The sequence below is a fragment of the Taudactylus pleione genome, unplaced genomic scaffold (assembly GCF_031769625.1).
Source record: "Taudactylus pleione unplaced genomic scaffold, aTauple2 ptg000845l, whole genome shotgun sequence".
Lineage (NCBI taxonomy): Eukaryota > Metazoa > Chordata > Amphibia > Anura > Myobatrachidae > Taudactylus > Taudactylus pleione.
The window spans coordinates 5,545,181-5,556,434 of NW_028285247.1; the positions used below are offsets into that span (position 1 = coordinate 5,545,181).

The 11,254-nt window shown below is 38.2% G+C and overlaps 1 pseudogene; it reads right to left on the reverse strand.

Annotated features, from left to right (window-relative positions):
• Positions 1-5,452: 5,452 nt before the first annotated feature.
• On the reverse strand, positions 5,453-5,571 carry LOC148474433 (5S ribosomal RNA; annotated as a pseudogene).
• Positions 5,572-11,254: the final 5,683 nt, after the last annotated feature.

The window sequence follows — 11,254 nt, forward strand, 5'->3', positions numbered from 1 at the left end:
TCCTTTTACAGTCCCTTATTAGGTGTCCTTTCTGATTACAGTTATAACACCTTAGCTTTTGGCATGTGTCCAAAGGTTGTTGTTGTGTGGGTTAGGGAATGTAGAAAGGTTGTGTCTGAGTATGTGAGTATGGATGTATGTTTGGTTGCTGAGTATGGTAGGTGAGCTGTGGTTGTGTAGAAAAAGTTTGTGGCTGTGCAGGATGATATGTATTAAGTGCTTGTAGTTGCACAGGGAAACTTGTGGCTGTGTGTAATGTGGGTGCTGTGTTGGTACAAGCGTGCTTTCCAGAGCTTGAATGCTAACAGCCATTAGCTTCTCGCTTTGCATTTCTCTCTTCCTGAGGATGTTTTTTGTCATGCTCAATAACTGATTCCCTGAGAGTGTCTACCGTAACTCCCCTCCAGCCAAGTAGAGCAGTCTGAACCCTGGTCTTTAGATTTTCTCTGAGATCATCCATCAGTACCGTGATAGTCATTTCCCTATGGTGAGTGCTATCTTTAATATCTTCTATCCCAGTGTACTGGGTGATAGCCTGCAGATCTCAGGTAAAATAATCTTCTGCAGATTCACTCTCCTTTTGTTTGATGGTGAAAAGTTTGCTCCAGTTAATTACAACTGGGAAATACACAGCCAATTGAGTCATTATGCGGGTAATGTTGCTCTGGTTATTTTCATCTGTTAAGGGACCATCTCCCTCCAATACGCAATCCATGATAAACTTTTTTATGTTGGTATTGTGTGGAAGACCTGCACCAATCCTTATTGGTTGGCTCGTGAGAATTGCCAAACTTTTTCACAAATCTTTGGCACTTTGCTAATTCTTTTCTAGGGTGAGGGAAGTCGGTCATTATGGAATTTTAGCTCTGCTCTTGCCCAAGGACAATGCATTGCTATATCCTTTGTGGTCATTACACCATTAGCTTCCGGATTCCCATTGGGAATCGTTATTGTCCGGACAAGATGGATGCCCATCATACCACTAGCTACAGAACTTATGGTTTTGGCCACTGGGGAAGCAATGGCAGACATTTAAACAGGCTCATCATTTACATAAACATTTTCCTTATGACAGCTCAGGTTAGGGTACAAGTTATCTGTTACATTTTTATACTTTTTGTGATCGGCTATAATCTCACCTCCATCCGAATAGGGCGCGGAGGTACGCATGCGCTACCAGCATTACCTCTGGTAACGCTACCTTGCTGTGCATGCGCACTCCTCCGTTGTGGCGTACGCACAATGCTAGTTTGCGTTATGTGTGCACTCTTGTGTCGTACACGTTACGCTAGTTTGTGCCACGTGCACACCACTAAGCCACATGTCCCCCTCCTGCTGCCACAACTTCAAGCAATCGTTATACTTTATCCTTTTCTTTTGAGATTTCACCAAACAGATGCAATCTCTGACATTGTTCACTACCTTCTTATCAAAACTACCAATCTTTGGGAATGGTTTCAAACACATTCGGGTCATCTTAACCCATACATCGCAGGGTACTGTAGCGTACGCAGCATACTTTGTATGCATTATATGCCTTGCCGAACCCCTTGGCCCTTGCACCAGCAGCACATCGTCGACCATTTCTAGTGATTGCTTAGCACCCATCTGAGAAAACGCTTAGCACTATTAGATAATTTAGACCGGTGAAAGATTCAAGAGCTACCTTCACACACTCCTACTCACTGTACACCACTGACCCACTCCTACTGGGTGAACAGCATGCACAATGAGGTGACCAGCTAAGAAAACACACAGTACCTTCGCCAGTCCACTAGATAACACACAGTAGTCTAGTCAATTCCCTCTTTGAGTACTTTCCACTTTACCCAGCTAAGAAAACACACCGTACCTTCGCTGGAGTGATTTCCTCCACCACACCCCAGGCCTCAATCATAGTCTGCCTGTCCATGCAATTTAATCGCTGTGCCCAAAGACCCTAACTGATCAATGGACTCTGCGATCCCTTGGGAGCCGATCCCTAACAACACTAAACTTTAGGCCCGACACATGGTACCTACTATAGGCCAGACACACGGTACCTATTTCCTAATCTTAATGTTTGTACACCTGCTGTGTGTACCGACTTCAGTATCTACTACCGAGTCTCTAGGCCCGACACACGGCGCCTAGCTCTAGGGAACACTCAGTACACCTAGTAACAATAGGGAACACACAGTACACCTATTCACATCAAACACACGTTCGCTATCATGCACCTTTTCTGCGCAGAAAAATAAACCTTCCCCAGATATGGCAGTATGACTAAGATATTGAAAACAATGTTATCACGCTATCAATACAACAATGCAATCGCAACGGCTTTGTTTGAACATGTGGCAGCAATAACGGAAACACGTATACGCTATTGTTCGAATTGCACTCTAGCGTCGGGACAGAAAAAAAAATAGAGACTTTTCTCTCCCGCCCCAGGTTCTAGTCAGCACTCCTTGAAATTACACAATAACGGGTCCCGGTTTCACAACACTATATGGCGCAGGTTTCAAAGGCAGTGCGTTCTTCCTGTGTATGGCGCCTTCCACCCTTTGTTGAGAGACCGAGGACTGTGCAATACAGAGTAAAATGGTGGTAGTGTGAGCTCCAAACTCAACGAGCCCCCAACTATGAAATCCTACCTGTCCTATACCTCTAAAGATTGTTATAAATCAGCTATATAATCACTACCCAATAATAATTGTGATGTCAGACAGTAATTGTGGTTCCAAAATTCTCATTGCATCAAAAAAGAAAGGTTACACGCTTTGACCTAACACAATTAGCACAAAGACACAATTACAAGGTTATAGTCGATACATACAGAGGTCTGTGGTCATCCCAGAGAATGGCTACTAACTGGGACCAGGACACAGGCTATATACCCTAACAGATCATGATAACAACAATGTAGACAGACAAACATAATTCCATTGGTTCTTGCTCTTGATTTTTGTAGTACTCTGTAGTTCATAGGACAGTTCACTAAGTGTATGTCCCACTTCTCCAGATTGCATTGTATTTCTTTAATTGATTTAAATTAACTACAGACTCAGCATACAGAGTTTTACATTTCAACCAATAATTCACTATGATCCATAACTCCCGAATGCATGATCTGACTCCCTTGTCGATATAACCGGATATCTGGAAATAGACAGGGTATCAGTATGTTACCAAACATAAAATGTCTACGATGTTCTATACCATTAATATCAAATACATACATTATACATCATAATTGATAACTTTAATATAAACCATAATGTGCAGGAACCTTTTATGAGTGTGTGTATATTTATGATTATATGTAAGTATGTGTTGTGCATCTGAGCACAGCGTAAAAGGTGCGCTGTGTGCAGGGGTTGTGTACAGCGCACACATGCTCTGTGTGTGTGTGTTTATATCTGCAATAGCAACTGGGTATATATGTGCATGCATTGTGGATACACATGCGATTGTCTATGTGCATGCATGTATATATCATGAATAAATATGTATATATATATATATCAAGCAATAGATGGGTACAGCGCCACTACCTGTGTGACTTACTGAGTGAAACAAATAAATATTCAAATGTATAGCAACTTAGCCTATTATTTTTTTCGGCGTCCGCTCTGAGACAATAGTGTAATACTAGTGTGAGTATTTTTAAAAAGTGAAAAACAAGAGAATTGACAATCAGGCGACTAGTTTGCTAGATGTGTAAATTCACACACAGTAAAATGTACAGTAGATAAGTTAATGGTTTACAAATGTAGTTATACCTCAAACCATATAGAGGGGCGTGTTTCACGCTAATTAATAAATATAATAAACCAATAAATAGCAAAGTGCTTAGTGCAAAATATGATATATCTGATTACATCTAGATAAAAAAAAAAAAAAAAATTTTTGTTGAACTCATATAGACAACAAAGTGCTAGTGCAAAAATATAATGAATCTGAAACAAAGTGCTAGTGCCAAGTATAATAAAAATTATGACAATTTATTGAAAAACAGTGCACATAAAAATATATAAATAAATATGACCATAAAAACAACGACTGGCAGTAAATAGATAAAAACAAAGTAGAGGAAAGTTGATATTTTTAAGCAGCTTATCTGATTGAAGGAGAGAAGTAGTTCTCCACAGTGCATGAGGCAGCCAACAGTCCCAACGCGTTTCGTCACTATGACTTCATCAAGGGGATATTGCTTCAGTGTGGTGGTCCTGTATTCATACCACACTGAGTTCAAATGAGAGTCAGGTGTTCACCCTACTTCCTTTGTCTTAGGGAGACCTCAAAACCAAGCGATTTCATAATTCAGCAAGCCATCATTTAAAATAGTTTGTGTTACAGGGTTTCCCATAAAGAAATGTTAGTTATAAATAGTCAAACGGCGATCTTTTAAGTTCAACTTCCGCCCTTTGTGAACTGGCCTCTGCCCTTAATTGGAGCGTCACATCCGTTCCCGGCAGCTGTGTTAGACCATAGCGCGCGATCAAGCACTTCCGTTTTCTTCCTCGTGTTCCGAACTGGGCACGTCACTTCCGCCCGCCGTGTGTTGACGTGTTCGGAGGTGAGCCGTGTCACTTCCACCAACCCTTCTGTCGTTTCGCTCCAGGACGCGGCACATCACTTCCGCCCTTACTTAATAGATGTGTTGAGCTCTTCCGCCCCATTGTTTTCTCCGGACTTATTGCTTCCGCCCTTCTTGTCTATAGAATTAGTATGTTTTTTGCCCAAGTGTGAATAATGAGTAGGTGGTGTCTTCCATATTATCTGAAACTAAAATAATAAAGGATAAGCATTCCATTTAAGGAGGGTAATCTGTTTTGATGCTGGATATATAGGTTAGATCATTAAATGATTAGTCTAAGTATAACATTCTCCTTAGGCATAGATATATATTAGAATAATATATTAATAGTTTGATCTAAAAAACACTATGAATATGTACTGAATTGTTTTATGTATATAATTATATTGGATATTGTAAAAAGGAATTTCTTTAAAAGTTCAACCAAGAGGAGCAGAAATTCAGGGATATAATAAGTTGTGAAATGTTCTTAAGGTATGGGGATCATTCTTTCACTCTTTTCCTTGAAGAAGAGGTTCCAAAGACTCTGAAAATTTCTTGGATTTTCATATTGGTCCGACTCAGACAAACGACCTCTTTTCATCCAGTTAGATAGTTACAATCGGTTTTAAGATGTACTTGAAGTATGGGGATCATTCTTTTACTCTTTTTCTTGAAGGGGAGGTTCCAAAGACTCTAAGGATTTCTTGGATAATCATATAAGTCAAACCCAAGATCCACCTCTTTCCATTCAATTGGGTAGTTAGAATTGTAAAGTTCTGATATCATTAATCACTCCTTGGCCTTAAGGCTTGCAATTGTGAATATGCTATAATTCCCTTTTTAGGCATTATCATTCTCTAGCCTGGTTATATTCCAAACCGCCGGCTGAATTTGCAGCACCAGGTATTCTCAATGGGTTACCTTCCTTGGTACTAACCTGGCCCAATCATGCTTTGCTTCCAAGATCGGACGAGATTGGGCTCACACATGATGGTATGGCAGCAAATACATATTTCGATGGTCCATAATGCCAGATATTCTACCAAACCTGGACTTCCCTCAGAAGATGAACCTTCAGGGTACTACTCAGGCCCCTCCATAACCTGGGGGTATATTGGTAGATAGGAATGGAGCATATCACAAGAAAGGAGCAATTTCGTAGTATTCATTGAAGCCTTTCGGTGCCAGTGTGTCCAGTTCAAACAGCCAGAACATCTCTCTTCTTGATAGCAGATTGCCCAAATCCCCACCTCTTTCTCCCAGAGTAACGTGTTCTATTGCCTTGAAGGTGATATCTTCGGGATCCGAATTATGTTTTATTGAGAAGTGTTTGGAGACTGCATGTCCTTCAACTCTGTTTCTAATGTTCCTAATGTGCTCCTGAATTCTGATTTTTAGTGGTCTCTTGGTTTTTCCTATGTACTTGAGTCCACATGTGCACTCTAACAGGTATATCACTGATGTGGAGTTACAGTTCATAAAATTCTTTATAGTGTATTCCTTAGATCCGTCCGAATTCGTGAATGTTTTTCTCTTGGGGTGAAGAAATTTACAAATATTGCAATGTCCGCATTTATAGCTTCCATTGCACTTCAAAGTGTTCATAGTTGGTCTTTCATTTCCTTTATCCCTCAGCATACTCGGTGCCAGTAAATCTTTTAAGTTCCTTGATTTTCTATATATAATCTGTGGTTTTGTCGGTAGGATCTTTTGGAGTAAAGGATCCATCAGAAGGATATTCCAGTTTTTGTTAAGAGATTTTTTAATATGATTCTCGTGTCCATTATATGTTGTAATAAATGGTACCATTTCTTCTTTTTGTGGTTTCTCCGTCTTATATTGTAGTAGATTATTTCTCTGTAGGTTTTTCGTTTTCTGCATAGCTGTATTGATGATTGCTTCCGGATACTCTTTTTCTCTAAACCTGGTTGCATAAATATCAAGTTGTTCATTACAGACGTTAGCATTGCTGCAATTATGTTTAATTCTGTAGAACTGGGAGTATGGTATGTTGTTCTTCCATTTGTCCAGGTGACAGCTTTTGTAATGCAGGTAGCTGTTCGCATCTACTCCTTTTATAAAAAATTTTGTGCAAATTTGGTCACCTTCTGATGTTAAAATCAAATCCAAAAACTCAATACTTCTGTTGTTAAAATTTTATGTAAATTTAAGATTCATATTGTTATTTGAAATAAAAATTTAAAAATCGTTAAAAGATTCTTCCGATCCTTCCCAAATAATTAAAATATCATCAATATATCTCTTATAAAAAATGATATTGTCTTTAAAAGGGTTATTACTGTAAAGATAATTCTTTTCCCAACATCCCATGAACACATTCGCAAAGCTGGGAGCAAAAGTTGTACCCATTGCGGTTCCACAGATTTGACGATAAAATTGATTTAAAATTTAAAATAATTATGAGTAAGTATAAAAGACATAAGATCACATAAAAACTCTTTGTGTGGAACTTCAATTTCTTCATCCAACTCTAAAAACATTCTTGATGCGTTGATACCTTTTTCATGCTCAATACATGTATATAATGATTGTACATCGATAGTTATCCAGTTATAAGTTGATCTCCATGTTATATTTTCGGTTTGCTGTAATACACTCGTAGTATCCTTTAGATAAGATTCTAGTTTGATAACATATTTTTGTAACAAGATGTCAACATATTTGGAGAGGTTGGATGTGAGGGAGTCAATACCTGCTATTATAGGCCTCCCTGGAGGTTCTGTAAGTGACTTATGTATTTTTGGTAAAAAATAGAAAATCGGGGTTGTGGGGTTTGATTTCATTAAGAATTGAAATTCTTCTTTGGTTAAAATATTCCTCTGTAAACCAAAGAGTAGAATGATTCTAAGTTCTTCTGTATATTCTTCAACTGGATCTTTGGTCAATTTTTCATAAGAAATTTGGTCATCCAGTAATCTATGTGCTTCTTTTAAGTAGTAAGCATAATCCATGATAACCAAACCCCCCCCTTTATCAGCTGGTTTTAGAACTATCTCACGGTTTTCTTTTAAGTTTTTTAGTGCCTCCTTTTCTCTATTACTTAGATTTTGTTTTTTTATTGGTGCATAGTTTGTCTGATTATTGCAAAGGTCCTTCTTTACCATTTCATAGAAAACGTTTATGTGAGTCCCTTTTGATTCCAGTGGGTAATATGTTGATTTACCTCTAAGACCGGATTTTGAATTAGGGGCAATATAGTTCTTTAGAGGTGCTGATTCTTTTCTCAGGAAATGTCGTTTGAGTGTGAGATTTCTCACAAACTTGTTTAAATCAATAAAAGTGTCAAATTTGTTCATGCTTCTTGTCGGGGCAAAGTTCAAGCCTTTGCTTAATAACGTTATTTCAGATTTAGTGAGTGTATGCTGGGATAAATTAAATATGCCTTTGGATTTCGGATCTATTAAAAATTCCTCCTTTTTTGGTTTCTTCCTCCTGCCACCCCGTTTTCCTCTTCTTCTCTGTACCTTCGCTTCAGGGGGGAGGCTGTTTTGGTGGTTTCTCTGAACATTGGATTTTTGTTGCTTAAATGATCTTGTGCTGGTGATAAAAAAAGCTCATTATCACTGTTTGAGTCCAGATGTTGTAATGTGGAAAACCTATTTCTAGGTTTAAGTCCTATTGGGCCAGTATAAGTAGTGGGGTCTCTGTTTCTTCTGTAGCTAAACCTTCTTGTGGGTGCTACTTTCCAGCTAAGTCCTTCTCCAGACTCATATCTGGTGTTGGTTCTCTCTTTTTTCTGGAATCTCGTCCAATTCTTAACTTTATTCAACTCGTAGTCCTTCTTATCTCTAATAAACTTCTTTTCTTTGCTCTTCATGACTGATTCTTCTACTCTCTCCACCTTTCTAAGTAGTACTTTTTCATTTTCTTTGAATTCCTCTTTTTCTTTGTGTTCTTCCATCTGGGGTTCCATTCTAATGATTTCCTTCTCTAAATTTGAGAGTACTGCCTTTTTTTCCTCAATTATTAGTTTTATAAGCTCTAATGAGCATTTGTGTAAAATGTCATCCCATTTTTTTAAAAAATCTGAATTATCCAGTCCAAACGTTGGATTCTTAATAAGTCTTAGACCTCTTGGGATTCTGTTAACAGATAAATAGTGTTCCAGTCCCCTAATGTCCCACCATGCCTTTACTTCTTTTGTGAGCATTTTTTCCATTTCCCAGAACATATTATCCATGTTCTGTGTGGGGACATTTTCACATATTGGGGTGTTTTCATTGAACACTCTTTGGCATAGGTCACTCCTTTTATTCACACGATCTTTATTTCTAAACATATTAAACAAGTATAGGCAGCTTATCCTTTATTATTTTAGTTTCAGATAATATGGAAGACACCACCTACTCATTATTCACACTTGGGCAAAAAACATACTAATTCTATAGACAAGAAGGGCGGAAGCAATAAGTCCGGAGAAAACAATGGGGCGGAAGAGCTCAACACATCTATTAAGTAAGGGCGGAAGTGATGTGCCGCGTCCTGGAGCGAAACGACAGAAGGGTTGGTGGAAGTGACACGGCTCACCTCCGAACACGTCAACACACGGCGGGCGGAAGTGACGTGCCCAGTTCGGAACACGAGGAAGAAAACGGAAGTGCTTGATCGCGCGCTATGGTCTAACACAGCTGCCGGGAACGGATGTGACGCTCCAATTAAGGGCAGAGGCCAGTTCACAAAGGGCGGAAGTTGAACTTAAAAGATCGCCGTTTGACTATTTATAACTAACATTTCTTTATGGGAAACCCTGTAACACAAACTATTTTAAATGATGGCTTGCTGAATTATGAAATCGCTTGGTTTTGAGGTCTCCCTAAGACAAAGGAAGTAGGGTGAACACCTGACTCTCATTTGAACTCAGTGTGGTATGAATACAGGACCACCACACTGAAGCAATATCCCCTTGATGAAGTCATAGTGACGAAACGCGTTGGGACTGTTGGCTGCCTCATGCACTGTGGAGAACTACCTCTCTCCTTCAATCAGATAAGCTGCTTAAAAATATCAACTTTCCTCTACTTTGTTTTTATCTATTTACTGCCAGTCGTTGTTTTTATGGTCATATTTATTTATATATTTTTATGTGCACTGTTTTTCAATAAATTGTCATAATTTTTATTATACTTGGCACTAGCACTTTGTTTCAGATTCATTATATTTTTGCACTAGCACTTTGTTGTCTATATGAGTTCAACAAAAATTATTTTTTTTTTTTTTATCTAGATGTAATCAGATATATCATATTTTGCACTAAGCACTTTGCTATTTATTGGTTTATTATATTTATTAATTAGCGTGAAACACGCCCCTCTATATGGTTTGAGGTATAACTACATTTGTAAACCATTAACTTATCTACTGTACATTTTACTGTGTGTGAATTTACACATCTAGCAAACTAGTCGCCTGATTGTCAATTCTCTTGTTTTTCATATATATATATATATATATATAAGAAATAATAAGGGAAGCACCTACTAGTGTCTAAAACATTAAATTAAATCACAAGTGAGACCAAAAAGGATGATTTATAAACAACTTATCTGGTGAGGAGTTCTTCGGTCATATGACCATAGAGAGCGATATGTGGAAAAAACAAAAAGGAAACCAACATAGTGTGTACTGTACCGCACTGTATGTTATTATATAGAACACAGAGGAAATTCTAAAAAACCTTTTTTCCTTATAGGGAACATTCCTTTCCCAAAATATTGGCAGAGGTCATAATAGATTTTTCCAAAACAAACTTTTTTTTATTAATAACACAGTGACATCAAATGGTAAAAAGACACACATACAAAAAACATAAATATTATCAGCTCATCCGTCCATTCAAGGCGGATCAAGGTACAGCAAGCCCAAGGTACAGCAAACTCAACGCGTTTCATCTCTAGAACTTCATCAAGGGGATGTAAACCATATGATAAAGTGCTGTATTTATACCTTAGTAAATTTACAAGTGGAAATCACATGTGTAAAACAATTGTGACATCACTTCCTGTGACTGGGTCTCAATAGGACTGATTAGAGTTAGATATCAGATAATTATGTATAATTATAAACCCATCTATAATGGCTACTGTATCCAAAAATATTCACAAGGGAAATACAATGAAATAAATAAAAATTAGCCAGCAATTAATTCATATCCGGTATCGGACCACCGGTGGAACGCACTTGACACGCAAATACGTCATTTCCGGTATCAAATCTCAGGAAAAAGTGCTGAATTACACATTAATATAAGGCCACCCTCGGGCACTGAAACCCACAAACAAAAAACAGGCAGATCAAGACCATTCCACGCAGGCTGACACGCAACAACGTCACATCCGGTGACGGGTTGTTAGAAGAACAGAACAAGGGGGGTGCTAAGAGTGTGCAACCAAAAAGCAGTTAGTGGAAAAGTGTCAAAAGGAGATAACCTTCACCCTCCACCAAAAACACCATGCAATCACAAATAGACACCACACTACCAGCGCTAAACGGAAATATGAATACTTATGACCAAAATGGTAAGTTTGAAAATCCTCCAAATTGTCCTCAGATGATGTAGAAACTTTGAGGCAATATATATTCCATGAATGTATTAATCATAAATGTCCCCATGGAAGAGAAAGAAGGTGGACATATATAGTGAAGTACAGTTTAATTACATGAAAATAGTAA